Source organism: Pygoscelis adeliae, unplaced genomic scaffold (assembly GCF_000699105.1).
Source record: "Pygoscelis adeliae isolate BGI_AS28 unplaced genomic scaffold, ASM69910v1 Scaffold101, whole genome shotgun sequence".
Classification (NCBI taxonomy): Eukaryota; Metazoa; Chordata; class Aves; order Sphenisciformes; family Spheniscidae; genus Pygoscelis; species Pygoscelis adeliae.
Genome location: NW_008824238.1, coordinates 4,291,212 through 4,313,629, shown reverse-complemented (window position 1 = coordinate 4,313,629; position 22,418 = coordinate 4,291,212).

Sequence of the window (22,418 nt, the reverse complement as noted above, 5' to 3'; positions counted from 1 at the left end):
AAGTGGAACAAGACTGGGTAATTATGTGAATGATCAGAGATTAAATTCTTTTTTTGGTGCTACTTAAATAATTTATAAAAGAATATTAGGTATTATAATCCATAAAAATACAAATTACTGCTTTGTGGAAGAAAGTTCTAGTGCTTTGAAAATCTGTCTCTAAATATTGAATTAGCCATAGTAAAATGTTGTTCATCCATTTTGCAGCTTAAAATATTTTTGAATCTCAATTTATTAAGGCAAAAGACCTGTACACTAATCCATTTGGGCCAACTCCAGTATTTTACTGAAGTCCCATCAGCACCAGCCTTGCTCTACATGGATTCAATATTATGTTAGCACTTATCCACTTGCAGTATTAGCATTTCTGCAATGTACAGAAAACTATGTACCTATCAGGGCCCTGAGTGCACCCACAGGCTGTGCCACCTCTTCACCCTCTCCAAGGGCTTTGGCTGCCTTTTCTCAGGGTCATCTCTGACACAGCACAGCTGCAGGACCTTGGTCAGAGCAGCAGAAGGAAGAGCTGGGCTCCCATCTCCTGTCAGGGGCTCCGACCTCCCTTCACCTGGGAGCTGACTATGTATTCAGGCCCTCTCTCTGGGTCCTCACTGCAGTCTGTCTTTGAACCTCACTGACCCTGACTCGCTGACCTGACTTTCTGGCTTGACTCTGGACCTGGCCCATCACTAGGGACTTATTTGCGATCCCTGGGCTGAGGTTGATCCTGGTCCCCATCACTGATCCTGCCATGGACTTCTCATCGGGCACAGCCAGATTGCACCCCATCAGTGTGGCACTGACCTGCCAGCCTGACCGTCACCCATGGACCCTGACTCAAGTCCCCTTGCAGAGCAGCACCCTGCCCCTGATCCTCGGTAATACAAGTGCCAAGGGCCAGCCAGTAGGAGATAGGAAAGCAATGCTCCAACAGGAGTTGTTCAAGAACTTCTTTGTTTCATTTCATTCTTGGTGCCTGCTTTGATAAACTTGCATCTGGAAAGATTTTCCTATCTAGAATGTCAGGTTTTGGTCATAAGAGACAGTATGTGTATCCCAGCTTAGCCAATAACATATTGATTGTCAAGAACATAGAAGAGCTGACTGAAATCCCTTTTTTGTTGGATACAGGGCAGTGGCTTGAACCTGAGCTGCTATACAGCCCCTTTATGTCCTCAGTTCTCATATACTCCTTTATGAGAAAATGTTCTACTTGGCAAAGCAGTCATGCCAGAAAATGGATTAACTCCACAACCAAAGGATTAAGGTGCTTGTTTGTGATTTTGATTTAGGAATTCCAGCTTTGAATTCTGCTGTAATGAATGTTTGTGCAAAACGGAACACCTCCAAAAGAAGGACTCAGGACAAATGCAATCAAACTCACGGACTGCAGCGTTGACCTGGGATGCTGGGACCTGAAAGTGACTGCTTGAACCTCATTTCTCAAATGCAGATAAATGAAAGAAACAGCACACAACTGGCTATCTGAGGAAAACTGAATGGTTTGTTCTCAATGGTTTGTCCTCAAGCTCTCTTTATGAGTAAAAGAGGGAGGTGTTGTGGTGAAGAAATGTGGTTGGAAATTCCAGCTCTTTCCTGTCTGTCCAAAGGGGTAACTTCTTCGCACTAATAGTACCACCTCAAACTTAAAAAAAAAAAAAAAAAGTCCTTTTAAAAAAAACCTCAAAATCTGAGTTTCATGTCTGATCTTTCTTCTTGAGCGTCAAATGTAAACTTTGTCGTAAGAAGTTGCTTTTCAACATTTCTGGTTCTCTGCCATTTTCAAACTCTTCAAGTATTGGAAATGACAACTCATGCATAATACATTAGGTGAAAATTCTATAAATGTTTTTGATTTTAATTAATTTAGGAATCAAATTAATCTCATTTTTCTCATTGAGTATATTTTTTTATTCCTTGTAAAACAATCATTAAAACATTTGAAATAATAGAAGTGGAATAAAAGGGATATCAAATATGTAGTTTTAATAATAGATTGTATTGTTAAGTCAGAAAGAATTAAGTAATTGTTGACAGTAAATATTTTAATGCATGTTCTCCTCGTGGCTTGTTAATTCAGTTACTTACATTAGAATAGTTGCATAAGAAAACATTTTTTGCTAAATCACTTATTATAGAAAGCAGTTTTTTTTCAAAGTCTGTGCATTTGGGATACATATGAATGAACAAGATTGTGTTTATATCTAATTTAAGAAACATGTTTCTAAGGAATTAGGAATGTGTCCAGGACAGAAGGGAAGGGGAGGTATCTCACTTTGTTAGAAGAAAAAAGGGGCAAGGTTCTTCTAAGGTCATGTATTCAGGGTATGAGGTTTGGACAGAGGAACATCCCTGAATCAGGAGCTTGACCATGGGGTTGAGTGAAAACTCATAATCTGTTCAGTCGAGAACAGGGAGGAAGAAGGGAATGGGAATTTATAGACAGGTCTTTTTAGTCAATAACTTTTCTGATGGTAAAATACAGACAAAAAAGATTTGCATTTGAAGTATTAAACATATAAATATTCTTATGAATGTAGGGTACCTTTTTTCAAAACCTTTGTAACTCCCTATGAGTCTAAGTCCCATTAACTCTGGAAGTGAATTAGATGCTTTAGAAAACCTGTTACATACCTAAGTAATAAGTATTTTCAAAATAGTTACCAATACTCTGTCCTCAGAGTGTGAATAACTTGTAATGGGAAAGAAAACCTATGGCTAGGCATGAACACTGTCCAGAGCAAAAGGCATCACCTTTAATTGAATGCACAAGTCAGAAAGAATAGAATTAAGTTGTCTTTTAAATACATATATATAACATCACGCTTCGAATGACTTACCCAGTTTTCTTCATGGAAGCCCCTGCAGAGTGATGCTGTTATACCTCTTGAGGCACAATAGGAGAAATTTCCCAAAGAAATAAAGGCCTCAGTACGTTGCTTGAAGCCACTGCCACTTCATCATTCAACTGGAGCTCTCAGTGTTACCTCTCCTGACCTTGGTGAAAACACCAGCTTAGCACAAACACCACCAACAGAAAAAAAACCTCCTACCTCCTAGGGACTTCATGAATATAGGAGGTAGTAGAGAGAGTTGAGAGACCATTACTGACACAGTGCCTCTCCAGAGCACCCCTCTGTCTCCCCTCCGCTAAAGGCAATTGCCAACTCCTGGGGTGGAGAGTCATCTCCTTTTCCCAAGAGCTGCAAAGAGTCAGCATTCTCCGTACCCTTACTGCACCCACTAAATATTATATGTACGTGGTGTTTTGGCCAGCTGGAAGGGGATAGAGGACAGCTATGTGTCACGTTCAAGACCTCTTTCTCCTTCATTTGCAGTAAAATGTGGAAATACACACTTAGAAGACACCATTTTTTCCCTCATTCCTAGTGAGAGAGTATAGATCAATGGCAAGTAATAGAGACCAGCGCTTTTACAGGATTCAAACTCAGGAACAGTTTTCTGCTCTTTACTGTACTTTGGTTTGGCTGATTTTTATGCATTAGTACAGAAGAGACTTTTCAATATTCAAATGGATGCCAAGCACAGTAGTATAGTGCATTAACCTTTCCCTTTGAGATATTTTAGTTCAATTGGTGGCAGAGAAAACCACAAACTGTGGCACAACTGTCAGTCTCATAAATGATTTGTGACTGTGTAAATGCAGAAGCCACAGCTGTCATGTAATCTGCACACAGGCTATAGTGGGAATGTAACTCAGACCCTTCTGCTCCAAGAACATGGGCCTTTTCCATTTGTACTGTTCCATTAGCTGTTGAAATGGCTTAAAACTAGAACAATTTATCCTTTCCCTTTTGAACTTTAGCAAAATAGGACAGAGCTCTGAACTAGCTTTCATTTACAAACCAAAATTCTCCCAATGTGATTTTCTAAAGCAAACATTTAAATCCAGTGATATCTAAATAGCTGTCAACAGTATTATAGAGAGCTGTACAAAACTTTAAAAGTAAAGCTCAGAAACAGATACATTTTCCTGGTTTCAAGTGTCTTTGCAAACCACAGATTCATGAACCTGGATTGAGTATAACATCTAATTTATGGGTTTGGGTGGAAACCACCTAAAAGCTGCAAATGCCTTGGAGCTTTTACTGTAAAAGACCCAAAATTGCAATTCTGGCTAAGATTTGCTTTTTGAGGGAGTTCGTTTGAACCAAAAAATCACAAAGCAATACTAGGGAGAAATGAAACCGTGTAAACCGAAATCAGCAAGGCATGCACCAAAATTTTGGAATCAAAACAAGGCATAGATCTCTCATACACTTCCTTTGCAAGCCCAGGATAGAGGACAGTCACAAAGCCCACCAGGTATATACCTCATCCAATAGAAGACAGGTTGGCTACTTACTCTCCTTTCTGTTTAAGAGAGATCCAAGGATCAAGGAGTCAGAAACATAAACAAGTATGAAAGAAATTTACAAATCCCCTATTATTTCCTGATAAAAGGTAGCAATGCTGGCTCCACTTACTTCTGAGTAATAGATTATTTATTCCTATGTAGAAGAAAAGCAACATTTTTCTGAAACTTAATATGGAGCTATTCTAAAAGTATTACAGGAAACAATATTTTCTCAGCTACTGCATTTAAACATAACAGCTGTGTTGAATATAATTTTGTACTTTCTTTGTTTATATTCAGGGACAGTTTGCAATTCTTTCCACCACCCCACCCCAATTCATTGAACCTATAGGTCTTCAGGCAATCGTATAGCAAAGACTAGAACAGAGATGTAGTGTTTAGTTGTTGCTTCCAAAATCTAAACTGCCAGTAACTTAATAAACCCTCTGGAGATATGCTCCCATGTGGAGCAGGTTGTGTCTGTGCTTTAGAAGGTTTAAATTAGTTATTTCTTAGAATACCCTGTGATGAAGGCACTGCTACCAACTGCTTTTCTTGTCACTAGCTTGTCAGGGCAATAAACCAATTAGTTGTTGCTATAGTAAGGGTCACTTCTTACTATTTTAAATTCTTGGTAGGGATACACAGCACTTCGCATATTTGAGGAGTCAGCATTTTCAGTTCATTATGATTGCAAATGAATGTGTTTCTTCACAAAAGCAGTTTTGTTGTCATAAAGAACTTGTTACGTTGCTGTTTTATGAAGTGCTAGCATAATATGGGGGTGTGGGGTGGGAGGGAAGAGAGCAGAAGGTAGTACGCTTCTTGAGATATTTCAACCATTCACTTTTTATGAATGCTTTTGAAAAATATTTGGTCCTCAATTAGAAGTAGCCACATGCTGCTCCTAAATCACTGTTGGCAAGAAATGCCAGTATATGCCAGAACTACAGCTCGCATCCTTCTGGAGTTTTAGGATTTCTCCTTTGAAACTTCTATCTATAGAGAAGTTACTTTACCCTCAAAAATTAAATATGCTTGAGAGCTTAGATTGTGTCTTTTGGTTTGTATGACTGTCCATGTACTTACAGCTTTGGGAGGAGGCATCAGAACCTTGTTTTGTCAAATTTGATCTTACAATGTGCCATGTCCCTCGGGAAGAGCTGAACGCCCTTACCTTCTAATATGTTCTCAACAGAAATTTGGAAGGCTTGGCTCCAGGAATGACCTCATACAGAGAAAATAATTACTTACATGTTAATTGCCATGGAGCCACGTCACAGCACCTAGCACTGGGGTATGTTAAGCCTGACAGATACAGTTGCCAAAGTAAGGCATGTGACTGGTCGTGTAGTGTTGTGGTTTAATCCCAGGGGGCAGCTTAGCCCCACACAGCTGCTCGCTCACTCCCCTCCAGTGGGATGGGGAAGAGAATTGGAAGGGTAAAAGTGAGAAAACTTGTGGGTTGAGATAAAGACAGTTTAATAGGTAAAGCAAAAGCTGCATGTGCAAGTAAAGAAAAATAAGAAATTAACTCACTGTTTCCCAGATGTTTAGCCATTTCCAGGAAAGCAGGGCTCCATCACATGTAACCGTTACTTAGAAAGACAGATGCCATCCCTCCTTTCTCCTTCCCCACAGCTTGTATTGCTGAGAATGGTGTCATACAGTATGGGATATCCCTTTGGTCAGCTGGGGTCAGCTGTCCCAGCTGTATCCCTGCCCAACTTCTTGTGTACCCCAAGCCTACTTGCTGAGAAGCAGAAAAGGCCTTGACACTGTATAAGCACTATTCAGCAATAACTAACACATTCCTATGCTATCCACACTGTTTTGGTCACAAATCCAAAACATAGCACCATAAAAGCTACTATGAAGAAAATTAAGTCTATCACAGCCAAAACCAGTAAATATATTCAGGCTCCCAGAAGTGCCATCACCAGCAAAATAGTTGGACATTGCATTTATCTGTTGGACATTGGGCATTTGTCATGTCACCCAGGTAAAACATAGTAATTAGAATTAGCATTCAGACCTCACACTAAAATTAAGCCCAGGTCACTTCTTAGATAATTTGAGTAGCTGACAAGTATGGCAGTTGTGAACAGCTTTCTTTACTGTAGAGAACTTGTCCTGGGTGACATCTGGGACCTAGGAAAAGAATTTTCATGAGAAATATAAAAGTAAGTTCATGCTCTGGTGAGAGTTGCCCTTCACAACCATAATTTCCTTAGGCATGCTCTGGAGTCCTGAGGAGATAATAAACAGAGTCAACGAGATGGGCATGAAAATGAGTCTTTTTCTTCCTTTTGTGCCTCTCACACAAAGTAATTCGCAAACAATACCAACACTAAAAGCATACTTCAATTCCACTGCCTAGAGAGAATACCCTGGATATTGGAACCTAAAAAGTGTTCATGTAATACTTTTTCTTGATACACAGCCTTGTAAAGTGCTGCAGCAGGATCCAAATGGAAGAGTACCTTCCTCTTCATTGTAAATGAATTGAAAAGACAAGGGAAAATCCTGATTTTTCCTATTCCTCTGTTGTAGTTTGTCTTTCTTTCATTTTATATGTTTGAATGTTTAGTTCCACTGAAGCTCCCAGTTCTTTAGTTCTGTAAGAAATTTGATGTTAGGTCCTGTTGGAACTCCTAAATTTCCAAAAATTTTGGAGCCCAGTATTTCTGATTTTAAAGGCATAACAAAGATACCATTACTGAAGGAACCAGAAAAGCCACCAAATTAAAGGTAAGCTGACAGCCACAAAATGACAAAAGGGAATAAAGGAAAGCAAACTAAATTTTTTTGGTAAGATTTCTGATCACCTTAGTCAGAAAAGATCCCTAATAGGGAATTCCTCTGCAGAAAACATAGAAGACAAGTTAGGGAGAGGCTGGTGTAGTGTTTCTTCCACCACTGCGAGAATTGAAGGTTTTGGCTGCTGCTTTGTGTCTGAATCAAAACCATTTTGGTGCATTACTGGGCTCCCCATCCTAGAACAGACTTATGAGGCTCTGAAGAGTTACTTTTGAGGACAGTTCCACTTACCTCATGAGGCTAAGGAAGCTCAAGAGATCAGGCTTGAGCCTGATCACTATCAAGAGATAGTGTACAAAGTGCTCTTTCCCACTAGGATCAGAGGTGGACACTGAAGTCTTCAGACTGGGGAAGTGTCATGGTGCAGAAGTAAAGGATATAGCAAACTAGGAGGTTTGAACAACAGACTGAATAGCTAGTTCAAGGATAGCAAATCTCAGCTCCTTGCATCTGTGCCATGGTGGAAAGGATCACTTCAAACTTTTGTAATATTGCTTAATTTATTTCCAGGAGTAGGAAACACTGTTTGCTTTTGCATGTGCAATTGAAGAAGGGAGACTGAAAAGCTCTCTGCAACTATGCAACTGAGGCCTGAGGTAACTTGTGGTCTGAGGAAAGGCCGTTATGTTTACTCTGATGACTCTTTTGCACTGACTCTGGGGAGGGACATCAAGACAGCTGCACAGAGTCCCACCAGGGTATAGAAGGGGATAGGCAGAGAGCAGGAAGGAAATATGTTGCTATGTAAACAGTAACACCTCTTCTGGAGTAGAGAATTAATCCTGAGTACATTCAAGACACAAGACATGAAAGGCAGGCTTAGTGGGAGGTAATCTGCTCAATGCCCTTTCCTTTTGCATGTCTAGAAATAGCTACAGGATCTGCCTCAGTTTATCTGTCCTTTTTTTTTGTATCTACTTTTTAACAATATCTTGCATTTTATAGTGCCTTTCATCCCAATGATTCCTAAAATGTTGTACAACTTTAACAAACTGATGTGTAAACTATATACTTCATCCACCACTGCAACGCAATCAGCACAGCAGTTCTTTAAGAATGAAAATATTGCTGTACATTGGTCATGACTGGCAGCTGTTCTGGTAAGTGGTGACATCTTCACAGCTGCTTCTGAAAATGTTCCTTTGCAAGGTTCAATACACTGAGTTGTATGTCCCTGGGAAATTGTGAATTTGAGGCAAACACTGTGAAAAACATACGTCCACATGTAATTAAGGAGAAGGGCTAAGGAATTGTCAGATGCAGCTATGAAGTGTTTTGGTTCTGCTGAAGTACATAGACTGATAATCTTGGGCCTAATCTTGACCTTGTTCAAATGTACAGAGCTTTCATAGAATCCCAAAGGAATTCTCATGGAAAAAGAAGCAGTACATTGAGTCAGTGACTTCATTCTACTTTTTCGTGGTGTTGCAGATGATAGGAGTATCTTCTACCAGTCCTCTTGAGAGGCAGGCTCATAAATACTGAGGAAACTGAATGGCTCGCCTGACCATTGAATGGAAATACATAGACATATCAGCCACAGAAATCAAGTGATCGTCAGGGAAAAAAAAGAAAAGACCCTCTTCCATGGACAGCTAGGAGTGGGGAAGCACGTTAAAAAGCACCTTCTCATTCTCTCATATTTCTGTGAAGCTCTAAGCCTCTGCAACCCTGCTCTCAATGTTTCCCTTTAAGGTCACTTCATGGGTGTTTTTGTACAGCAAGGTACAAAAATCTCTCTGATCTCTGCATGAAGGAGGGGAGGCTTCAGAAGTGACAGAGGGCAAGAAGCTCAGTACATGAACCTTCTATGTTCCTTTGAAAGGACAATGCTAAAGCCAGAAAAGATCTACCCTATCTCAGGATCACAGGGTCAGCATAATTTTCCTGCTGCAACTTAACATGCCTGCTTTTGAAAATTTTGGCCCACAAAAGGCATTTAGCTGAATTAATCTACCTTTGGTCACATCATCTCCTGTTTGGGTAACTGATTACAAATGTGGAAGACATGTGGAAGTGGTAACACCCTTTGGAGGGTGGAAGAATCTTGGCAAATCAGCAGCCTATCATCGAGGCTGCAGACAGCCTGTCTAACATTTATAATTCAAAATTTTGAAGCTCCTATGGTATGGATGCAAAAGCATCTTGCAGCCCTATGAATTTTTTGCTTTGCTGTTGTCATATGGGTGGATGATGACACCAAATATTTGGTCTGGAACTGAGTATGCTGCATATTTATGCATTCAGAAACCTGAGCCAGACTAGAATGCTCAAATAATTTATGAATTTTTAGTAGTCTTCCTACTGTAAATGTTTAAAGCTGTAGCTTAGTAATAAGACATTTGATAGTAGCGTTCAAAAAGACACCACTTGAGAGTTATTAAAAAACATCTACAGAGCTTAAATGTTTTTAAGGAAAATAAATGTGGCCATCTTTCTTCTCCTCTGAATAAACACCACAGAAGTAGCTAAATAGAGATGTAAACCAAATAGTTGAAAAGTCAGTTTGCAACTTGCATAAAACCAAATGAGATAAAATAGATTCCAATTGTGTTTCAGTACCAGAGAAAACATATTTTGCATTAGATTTTGTGTGTGTATGTGTGCATACATATATACGTATATATATGTGTGTGTATATTTACATACGCATGTGTGTATATGCACACACAAATATAAATATATATATAAACACACACACACGTCTCATTAACAAAGCAACAAAAAAGGCTTGTCGGATGCTTATATCATGCCAACTGTTTTACCCGTGGTCATAATCTGCATCATCCTACCAGACATTGCTTTAATAAAAAAAAAATGCGATGAAGCCACTAAAAGAACTAATTTATTATTTGTATAAAGTATTTATAATAATTGATTGTGTGCCACGGATTTGTGTAAACTTGTAATATGAAGGAAACCATCAAGAACACAATATTTATTTTCCTTGTCTAATGTGCCATAGTGTTTCCAAGATTGCAATGCTGCAAATAAGAGTAATGTCTGATGGGGCACATTGAACAGTTCCCCAGAGACCCTGAAAAGACAGCATATGATAACTTTCAGGGCTTCATTTATAACAGCAAGATTTTCTTTAATGTTTGCATGTTTCTAATATGAACTATGTAAAAATGATAAGAAACCGTATGGAGAGAAGTATTTTTTCCTATTGCATTAATTTTAATTGGCTTTTGTTTTTCTTCACCGCTACAGTACTTGCTTTCCTCCAGAAAGATGCATAAATGCTTAACCTAGCATAATTACGCGTATACATTCTTATTCCATTAATAATTTGTGTTTTAATTATATTTATCATTTGGTCCACTGTATATTTGTGTGACTCAGAGTAATTTAAAAGTGTTTGATTTTCGCAGGTTTCTACTATTTTTCTATAGATAAATTAGGAAAGCTTGGGAAATTGCATACTGAAAATTGAAATGAGGACTATACAATCCATTTTGAGACTTGCCTTTTGGTGTTTACCTCAAAGCATGCTTCTGTGTGTGTGCTTGATTTACATTTAGCAATATCTAAGTGCAAATAGTAATCATACACCAAAGTAAACTGGACTATATGCAATTGCTTCCCCTGTTTCTTCAATTGCAGTTGCAATCCCATAGATTCCAATCTTGACAGGTAGCATAATTAGAAAATTCTCTTTGTCTTATTAAATGTGACTCTTCTCAATAGAATTCACTTCATTGCAGGCAAAGAACAGAAAATATACTTCAAATCTAAAATGGGAAATCAAGGGGGACTGTTTTATTTTTATCTGTCTTTGTGCAAGCGACATTATTATCAAAGGATATTGTAATGCTGAAAATGTACTTTTGGGATTTAAATCACGTATTAGCCTGGAAAGCAAAAAGTGCTGTAGGGCCCATGCAATATATTTTCTCATTAATCTGATTGAAAGATTATCCTTCCTATAGCTATGAAAAGTCTAATACCCATATATCCATCTTTCCTGCTAGTAAAATTCAGCTTTGTGCGTAGTCATTGTCTCTTGTGTCTGAGGTCCTACACTCTTCTTCATTTCTCTGTATAAGCCTATCTGTATTAAAATAAATTCAGAACAGGCCGCCATTTCATGCACACATTTTGATTATTTCATAAGCTGCTGAGGAAAATGGAAGTATCAGCAAGTCATGCAGTTTTCTGGTAATGTAATGCTGTCATTACCTCAGTGGTCATGTGAAAAAGTTTAGCTATAATATCTTTGACAAATGTTCAGTGAGTCAAAACAGTGCATTTAAATGAAATGCAGATATGAATGAGCCATTATTACAATCACAACTCCAGCTTAGAAATTATTAAATATGAATATATACACTTTCACAGTAACCTGACATTTGTAATACATAACTAGCTGTGCATTTCTCACCCCCCTCCTCCCGTTTTCCTCCCCATCATCCCCCAGATTGAGAATAGAGGAAGTCATTTTGATCAGAGGCTGCACACAGTAATTGAAGACACTCCTGATGATTTCATGCAATCAGAGTGGCACATTATTTGTGATGAAAATTAAGTAAGGAAGGAAAGCAGATTTATAGGTTGTCTTGCTTATGGTCAACTGCCTTTACAAAAGATTAGCAATTCTATTCTAACCACCCCAACTGCATATATACTTTTCCACATCGTAGATTTACTGAAATTTTCATATAACCTTAGTCATAACTTGCAGTACTTCATGATTTTAAGCTTTTAATGAAACTACAGAAGATGTCTTAAACTGAATGATTTCTATTCTGAGCTCTTTGAGTGCTGATAGCATGAACAGTATAGATGGCTCTAGCCATAACTGTCACACAGATAATATTCTTTTATGCCTCAAGACACTAAGATGGTGCTGTAGATAACCAAAAGGAATAAGCTGCCACCATCACTAATCCGCAGCTTTGAAACACTATAGCTTTTGCATGGTTAAGAGGAGGTAAAATCACCTAGAAGTGTAATATAGGAGACATTTTTAAGTGAACATAGAAGAAAGAACTAAGGGTTTTCATATTTTGTAATCTATATCCACTCTGGATCAAATCAACTATATCCCCCTTTTTGTGTGTTTATGGATAACAATTGAAAACGCAAAAGAAGCTGAAGCCTTTGAATCCTCCTAGGATACTTTACGCTAATATAGTGAAATTGAAATATGGGGAATAGTTAGCCTTATTGTTCCCTTCAGAGTTTAACTTTCAAGATGTTTCATATAGGGTTTTGGTTGGTTTTATAATACATGTAACAGATTTTGTCCACAATAATATCCGCTTTGTGCCAGAAGAGTACAATTTCTGTTGATTATTTTTCAATATGTAAAAACAAATGCTACTGAAACTTTAATAAGAGACTGAACTTTATTTGTCATAGTTAAGCCCACCAAATTAAAAATAAAACTGTATAGGAATATGAAGCAATGCAAAAAGTAAAACTTTTATAAAGTCTGTTGCACTTTAAGGTGGAATTACCTACAAATAGCCTTGTTTATTCTTATTCTCTAAAAATATTTCTGAACAAATGATGTTTTTAGCATTCGTGTTGCATATAATTATTCTTATTATTTGTCCTCTATAACATCTTATGTGTGCTACCATTAAAAATTTATTTATAATAAATAAATAAATAAAAACAAGGAACCAGTATCTTTTTTGCCACCTAGCTTTTTTTCCACACACAGTTTAGAAATCCCTAATCAAAAATCCTATTGTTGTGAGAATACAGCCTGACATGAAAGTGTCAGGGAAGCGGCGAAGGAAAAATGATGAACTAAACATCAGCAGAGTTGGACCCACTATAAAAAACGTTTTCTGGGTGTGTTTTTTAGATACTGCAGTACGCTTTCCAGAGAAAAGAGAAATTCCACCTGAAAGTCTCAAGCAATATGTACTTTTTTTTTATTGAACACATGAACTATCAATAATAATCTGCTAATTTGTGCTCCAAAATACAATCATTGTTGGGACAAAAATACAAAGCAGGCAGGAAGCTATTATATGCACAACAGTATTCGAAATCGAACCACAGTAACTTGTTGTTATGGCATGCTGACATTATTGGTTCTTGTATATAGTTACATAATGATCTCTGAAGCCAGATTTTAAAAGTGGTCTGTAAAGCAGTTAAGGGACATCAAAATCTGGCTTTACCATCAACTTTCTAAGCTCCATGCTAAGCGGTAATTATGATTCTTCTGTGTAAACAACTGCATGCAGTTGAAACTGAAACAAAATACAATAACATTTCTTCCCACTGCAAGAGATATGTTGTCTAATAAAGAATTTCAAACTCTACGTCTAATTAAAAATGGGATTTTAGTCTCTCATCTTGCCTGAATTCAAGTAATGCAGGTGCCCCCCACCCTCAATTCAACTTGACTTCGGGTAGCTCTACAGCCTGTCATTGCTGCTTTTATGGCAAAACCAGGTCTTCAGTCAGTAGGTGATCTGGAAACCATGTATATTTTGATTGAGAAAAATCCCAAGTGCTGAGGAGAAATACTGAGTCAGAAACAGGAATTCATCTCATTCTGTGACTCCACCCATTACCCTGTTACAAATTGTCTTAATATTAATTCCAGAATGATTTTAAAGGAGCTGCCCAGCAACAAGGCATATTACTCATGTACATAACACTGCCACTTACATATAAGAAATGTCATTTTTGGCCCCAATAGTGGGTGAAGGAAAAGGATTTTTACTTACTATTGTGCTGCTGCTGTTCACATAGCCCATCTGAGTCTCACTGTCAGAAGAGCTCACAAATGGTCTAAAAGAAAGAACTGTTTGTACGTTTGTCCCTATCTAGCTATATTTATTTACAAATCATAGAAGAGGTATTATTTAAGATAGTTTGCCTGGAAAGTTAATATAGGGTCATCTCACAAATAAATTATCTTTTTTTTTCATTTGTACACATCACAAAACACCTGGTTTTCATTACTGTACATATTCAGGCCTTAAATTAAGATAGTCTAATGTTAATGAGAGAACATGATATGAGTATCTAGAAGACGTTTATTATATACCAGCACAAAAATGCACCAAAACACAGAAAGTGATCCTTGTGTTTGTCATTAATGTGGCTCTATGTAGAGCTTTGCACTGTACCTTCTCTTCCCTTTCCAGGCAAAAGGTAATTTATTCCTTCTTTGAGTATGAATACTGTACAATAGATGAATAGTCTATGCTTGCAAGCTTGCCGTACTGATGTTGCTGAATAAGAAGCATAGTTCTCTAAGTTCTGTTTTTGTCCTGAAAGGTGTAAAAGATGCACCTCCTCCATTTTCCAAAGAGTTTGAACAAAGCCAGACACTTTATTTTTTTCCTGGCTATTGCTCAATTTGCCTTGTGTATGTGCTGCAACCAGACACATTCTGTATCTGGATATGCAACAGTTCATGTTTACAGAGCAAGACAAAATTGCATATTGAAACAGAAGTGCCACAGCAAACTCTATTAGTGCACTTTCTCTGAAAACATCTGCTGACGCAGTTGTCCTCAGTAAATCTGATGCATCTGTTTTACACATCGCCATTTGGGTTATTGCAAATAAAGGCAATAGAAGTGATGAACAGAGAATTTGGACTCATATGGACTAAAGCAAAATCAAGAAGTGTTAGTACAAGAAATACATTGACAAGTTGGTCTGAGTGCAGTGGTGGCCTACCAAAGTGGTCAGCAGCTGGACAGGCTGAGAGAACTGGGCTGGTTCAGCCTTACAAAGACAAGGCAACTTACTGCTGTCTATGACTTCCTAATGGGAGGGTCTAGAGAAGATAACCCGACTCTTCTCTAAACCAGCTGAGCTCTAGCTGTCCCCATCCATCTTAAAAAATTCTGTGATGCTATTATTTTGAAGTTCAGGTCAGTTAAGTTAGCTATTCAACTTCAGATTTAGACAAGTGCCCCCAAAACTGACATTTTCTGCATAGTTCAGAGAAGAAGGAGAAGGTGATACACACAAGCAGCATTGATCCTACAGAACAGTGGCCAGGTGTTCCTTAGAGTGTATAGAATAAAAATAAAAAAAACCCCTAGTACTCATGCACAAAATTCAAACTTGAAATATGTGGTTAAGTACCAGAGGCAGCTGCTTAAGACATTATATTCATAATTTCACTTTCATGAAGATTCTCGAAGTGTCAGATGATACTTCCCAACCCATTATTACTAGACTAAAAGGAATGGCATGTAACGTTCAAAATGTCTTTGAAACATTATGAGTGCTATTTGAAATTTCCAATTTACTTTCATCATATAATTTTAGCAGCATACTGAAATTAGTACAGTACTAGTAATATATATATATTGGAGAGGCAAGTACTGCAAAGATGAGTTAAAATCAGCACTTGCATTTTATCAAGCATTATAGTCTGTTATTTTATGCAGTAGTAAAGCAATGATAAATAAGTCATGTGGTAAATATAATGTTATGAAAAATATGACTGCACAGCTCATCAGTTATATGCCATTTTGCTTTTTTAAAACTTACAATGCTTACACAGTATAGAATATAGATATTACAGCTGAATTTTTTAAAAGGGCAGATTAATTTATGACCAATAACAACATCTCTAGTTATATTGCAAAAATAAGGTTTATCAGATCTTATGCTTCTGGACATAAACTGATCATTGAAAAGGTCAGGATATAATTTTTATGCGCACACACAACTTTTTTCTTTAGATAAAGTTTTTGTTGTTGTTGCTCTTTGCTTTATGTTTTGTGGAAGCTAGAGAAATTAATCAGTAAAAGTAGCAGACCACTGCATCTGATAAGTCTGTAATGAGTCTAGAACTTCCATAATGATTCTAGAACATAGTTTCTTTCATCAAAAGGAATACATGACCATATCATGTTACTAGTCACTGTAACTGTCTAGTAAATTTTTTCTTTATGCGGAGGCTTGTAATGCTTTGAAATGAAAAATAATGCTATTTTCCCCTCATGCTTTGGGGAAATGAAATATTAGTAAGGGTACTATAAATCAAATGTTCCAATATTGCAGAAGTATCACATCGAAATAGGTTACCAGTTAGAAACCGAGGACTTCTGTTGTTACTATTGTTTTGATTTCCATTCCAGACAGGTCTTGATCAGACATACCTAGACAGACCTTATGATGCAATAGTATATAAAACATATGAATAAATCTTGCCTTGTATAGACGTAAACCTCTACCTTATTTACTGCAAGAATTGAGAACACGAATGGTCAAACTGGAAAAGAAGAAGTGGTCTCAGTGTAAGGTCACTCTGTAGAATTTGATTCACAACAAAATAATTAAGTTGTTCTGAGTAGTTCCTTAAAGCAAAACCTTTTACAGTTGGTTGTTAACTGAGTTTATCCAATCTGAGAAACTTGTGCTCTTATCTTCAGAAGACCTGAGAGCTTTTAGCTGCAGCTAATTTTAGTAGGAACTGTATTCTGAGCACACGATATTTTAGAAAAATGTTATTAATGCTATAAACTCAACGTGTCAGGTACAGCACCCAAACTTAGTGGATTATTTTGATGTTCCTCTCTCTATGCATTTGACATCTGTTCCAAAATGAGAACAGCAGAGTTTCCAGTGTATTTCATACATGCTGTGAACATAAGCCCATTTACGTACAGCATTTCAGTTCTGTGATGATGAACACCATAGAAAAGGCCATTATAAAATTAATATTTTTATATTCATTCTTGGGTTTGGCTTGTGTCAGGTGAGTAGCCAATGGTAGGGGTAAAAAGAGGCATTAAACAGGCTCTGATTCCTTGAGCCTGTCTGTCTTATGCAATGAATCAGGCTGGGGTCTGGTGGGAAAAATAAAATTTGATCATAATATTTTTATGGTCATTTGAACTTGCTCTAGCTCTTAGTTCCATGTGAAATATCTGAGAACAGAGTCATGGTAGGGTCTACTCAATTCTCTGTGGAGAGACTTTGAAAGTCAGAGTAGTTCTACTGCAACAAACTAGTCAAACTAATCAGCACTGCGGGAGAAGCCTACACTGGATTTCATCTACAGAAAACATCTCTGGAGAATCTAGCAAAATTTCAATTAGGGAAGTGGACAGTGTAACTTCTTCCAGTGCTTGTTGTTCTGATTAAGGTGTGCAATGAAATCGTATCAAGGTTCAGAACCTGAGAAAATAACATCAAGAAGAATTATGCCTGTCCTTTCGGTTTCATTTATATTTTTAAATGTGTTCACTGATCAATTGGTTGCACAACAGGAAAATTAATGTCCAATATAAGTTCAAATACATTTAGAGGGCTCAGTCTTCAGTCATGCTGAATATCCTCAACTCCTTTTACATTCCATAGCAACCGAAGGTTCTCAGCACTGTGCAGTATTGGGAAATTAATGAGCAATTTAGTTCAATTTATACTTTGTGAGAATCTGTGGAATTTGAGAAAGACAATGTAATATTTGTAGAAATTATGGAGTCATAAGAGTGTGTCATAGAAAAAAAAAAAAGATATTTTGCAAACTCCAGTTGAATGAACAGCAACTTGAATTATAATTCCAAAGACTAGTTCAATCACAGTTTGTGATTATAACGGCAAATTAGTTAAAGTGCAGCTGGATGTGCATAGACACCATTAGCAACTTAAATAGTACAACATGGCTTGTGATGTCAGATGTATGAGCCATGACAAAAGGAGAAAGTTTAATTTCGGTTCAAACCAATAGCAATGTTTTTAGTCTCTCTTAATGAGACAATTTTTTGGTAGTAAAATGGTTAATATTTTTAGTCAGATGATGTAAAAATTCAAAATATTTAAAAGTGCCTCCTTCTTGCCTACAAAATGTACTCCAATTTGATAGATAAATAATACTTTTACAATGTTGATATTGATATTACAGTCTTCTAACTACAGAATGATCTGTATGCCCTTTCCTGTATTTTCTTTCTTTCTTTCTTTCTTCTGCCACTGTCCTTTCCCTTATTGATTGGTGTCTTGTAGTTGACTTCATAAGCCTAAATTATTTTTCAGGTAACATGTGCAAGAATTAATGGTATAGTTATCTATAAAATAGTATAGTATGAAAATAACATAAACCATGTGTGTATTTGAGACAGATGTTCTTACAAATATCTATAAATAGATGGGAATTTGGGGGAGTAGGGGGTGGCATTTGTTTTATTTTTACTGGAAAAGCCCCCTACCTGTGATTTAAGGTATTCTTACATGCAACATTTTCAAAGCCAGCCAAAACTTCCTTTGGACAGACAGCTCAATTTGTTAGTATAATAAGACATAATTTGCTTTCAGCAACAAAGCCCCCACAAAAGGGACAGTCTTGACGGTCCCTTCCTTTCAGTAAAATGTGGTTCTTTGCCCATTTATGGAATTTGTCAGGACACCAGTCATCAGAGGGGGAAGGTACCACGTGCACCCACAGAGACCTGCCAGCTCATCAGCACCCATGCTGGGGGCCCACCTCCATGAGTGAAAGGACTGTTCAGTTCTCACTGCTGTTCAGTGTTTGGATGCTCTGCTGCAGTTCCCAACACTGGTGCTAACTGAGACCTGGACTGAAACTCTGGGCCACCAGTGGCAGTATCAAGACTAGACTGGAAGTAGCAAGGCAAAAGAAAAAAAGGCAATGTGCATACTACCTATTTCCAGCGCACGACACTTTAGTTTTAAGGAATGCTTACAGGGAAATCAAACAATGTTTATGCGCTTTCTACTCAAATGGACAGAAATGGACATCTAAGAGCATTAGGTCTTCTGTTCCTTCAAGTTCTTCTCTCCAGTGAGAAAAAACACTTTCATGAAGATGTAATTTAACTGTAAAAAAATCTCTGTGGATAAAATCACTAATATGAATCTCAAAAGGGATATTTCTGAGAGGTGAAAACTTTCAGAGGAAGCAGGGTTGATTTGCTTATAAGTGTACAAAGCTCAGAATTCCCAGTGGTGTGATAATCCTTAAAATGAAAATGCTTCCTAAACAGGACACTCTGTATAGGAGCATCTTTCAACACGCATTTATCTTAAGTTCTTTACAAACAAAATCCTTATTAACAACAAATTTTTATGGGATAAAGGAGATCTATTGGAATTAAAGTCATGAGTAAGAGACAAGCTCCACAAGCCTATGGTGTTTTTGAGAACACGATCAATTTTATTATAGAAATAAAATTAAATGTTTACTACTAGAAAATATGTGCATGCCTCTAGCAAAAGATCACTTATCTAAGTGATCAGTTCAGTATGGAGGAATACCCTATTGGATATTTTATTAGTAAATACGGAAATTTAAATCTATGTGTACTAGAGTATAAATCATGTTGGTCCACTACTCAAAACTAGTAAACAATTATAGCTGAAAATTTGGAGAAATAGTATGCAAACAAAAACAGCAAAGAAGGCTTACTTGAAAGGCCTATTTTCCCACCTTTATCAACTTGCTAGTCAAAAACTGTTTTCCCTTCCTTTTCCTTCCCCCCCCCCCCAAAGGTAATGATACATTTTTGCTTATTTTTAGGTCTTTTCAACTTAATATTTATTGCTTTGCATCCCTTTGGGAATGTTGTTATCTCATGTACAAATAGTGGATTTCTCTGTTTTACATAAAGATCACAATTGTGTCCTTCCCCCCCTCCCCCCACACACTTTTTATTCTCTCTGTCTTTTTAAAATATCTAGAAGAGCAAGTCAATGGATCATGTAGGATGTCTCATCTTTAGGAAGATATTGTGAGCTACCAATCTTTCTAGCACATAAATGTTGGAAGCAAAAGAATTTCAAATAATCCTCTAGTGATATCAAATATATACAGCTTTGTCAGTGTGAAAGAAGTCACCAAGAAAGAACTTTCTCTTTATTAGACTCGAGTAAATGTCACATCAATTAATAATTCAGTAATATTTCTTCAGCTACTATTTTCACAATAAACTTCTATGTTTGCCCAGTATTTGAACAAAAACAGATAATGGAGTGATGTTTTATCACTGTATTCACATAACTGGAAGTGATGCTTGTGTTAAAATCTCTGGCTTTTTGTACAGTACACTGTATTTTGATTGTTGATTCTACAGTATAATCAGTAACTACACTCGATAGTATAGTAGATTTTTTAACTTGTTTAATCTCACTGTCTTGATTTTATGGTGAGATTGTGATGAGCGACTCCCATTTACTCTTGAGTTCAGCATTAAAATAATTACATAATAAACCACAATCAATGAGGACCCTTAAAGATTACCATTTTATTTCAAGTTGTTATTGTTTTTAAACACAAATCTTGACAACCAGTGTTGGCTAACACACATGAAGCGGTATTCAGAGTGGAAAGGAGATTTGTATGTAGGCATGAAAACTGATACCTGTTTTGCCTCAGTTATTAAACATCTTATAAAAAGAATATTTATATTTTCTAGTCCAAAAGGAGGTTAATATGCAGTCAGATCTGTAAGTAATTTAATAAAAAAGTAAACAGTTCATCATTAGTTTGCATTTCACATTTTAATCTGTTTGTTTTATTGGTTGCCCTATTTTCTCATAGGTTTTTTTGAGGCTTGTCTGAAAGAAAATATGCTATACATTTGAGCCAAACCACAGTAAAATGATTCTGCCTAACTCTGAGAGACGCAATCATTTCTTTTCATATTTTATAATAACTTATGACATGTCAATTTAAAAAAAATGCACAATATTTGCTGACTGCAGTAAAAGGTTGATATTAAAATAATGTGTTGCTGTTAAGAGCAGATAATTGGGCATACTGAAGTGTTGGTACTATCTATCTGCTATAGCAAATGCAATACAAAAGCCTAATGTTTTCTTAACAATGGGTGCTCATACAAATAATATTTGGTATCTAGAATTTTACACTTTCTCAGTGTGACTGTTTAGCAGAAATCTCTACTTTTTGTACATTTGTTCTATAATAAATTTTAAAAAATAGGTATCAGTCCTAAACAGTTTAGTGGCAGCAAATATTGTAAAATATTAGTAAGATCTTTTTTTTGGGCAATGGTGTCTGTGTCTGCATCTGTGTATGTATGTGCATGTATTTTAAAAAGAAATCTTACTCTCTTGAGTTTGATTCTTTCTGAATTTACCTTGGGTGAGCCACCATGTGTTCTTCTGCTTGTTATATTTAAAAAAAAAAAAAATCTATAAAACCTCCAAATCCTAGATCACCAGTGTTCTAGTGCAAACAAAAATACCTCCTGCTGTTAGAGCAAACCTTTTACATGATTCTCAAATTTTTAGGCAAGCTAACTTGCACTCCTTTTTTTCTGTAAAATTCTTCTCTTTCTTTCACTTGTTCCATATGGACATGTATCCTATTGTGCTTAGTATAACCCAAGTATCTCTGTACTTGCCTTGCTTTTTTCCCAAGTACTGGATGGGAGGTAATCATCTGTATTTGCTACTTTATGCCATTTTTCTCACCTCCTTCCCTCAAATTGTGCTTACCTTGTCCAGCTTAACACTTGACCCTTAAACTCTAGATCCCAGGAGAAGCTTTTTTCAGGTCTTAGTAGAGCTCTGCTAAAACTTCTTGTGCCCAGATTCTTTCCAGGTTTCTCCCTTGATTACCAGTCCCGCTCCTGACATATCACTCTAAATCATTCTCTACAGCAATCAGGTTCTTCTCAGCATAGTTCCATACTCTGCTGCCCCTAATAGCACATGAGGGCTGTTCAAGGGGGAGGAAATGTGGTGGCAACAGCACAGCCACTTTCCTCATTGCCCCACTCAGTGCCACTCAGGCCACCTTTGCACAGAGCCAGAGGACAGGGTGGCTGTGCAAAGTCTCCTGTCATTCTGCCATCTGACCAATGACACACAGCAGAAAACATGCCAGTCTGAGCTGGACGTCTTCTCATGTCCCTTCTCCTCATTCCCACCCATGCAAAGTTGTATTTGCCTCTGCTAATTGTTAACAGTTTATGAAGAATGGAACTTCTAAGGCCATTGTAGCAGAGTACCATCAGCAAGAAGCACGTTTCGGATGCTCAGTCAAACAAAACTCCAGGCATTCAGGTGTTCCCTTTAGCTCAGATTATAGGCTCATTCTTCTAACAGTGTATTTGGTTCTGTCATATTTTTATGTATAATGCAAAGTTGAAAGTGATATACTACATCCTTTTCAATGCATTTTTACTGCAGTGAATCTGTGACTTATTGCTGTCTTATATGTAAAGCTGCAAGAAGTAGACTGTTTTCTAATGCATTTCTACATGTAGTTTTTGTTATATTAATGATACGAGTTGTATGATTCTTAAAGCAGGAGTAG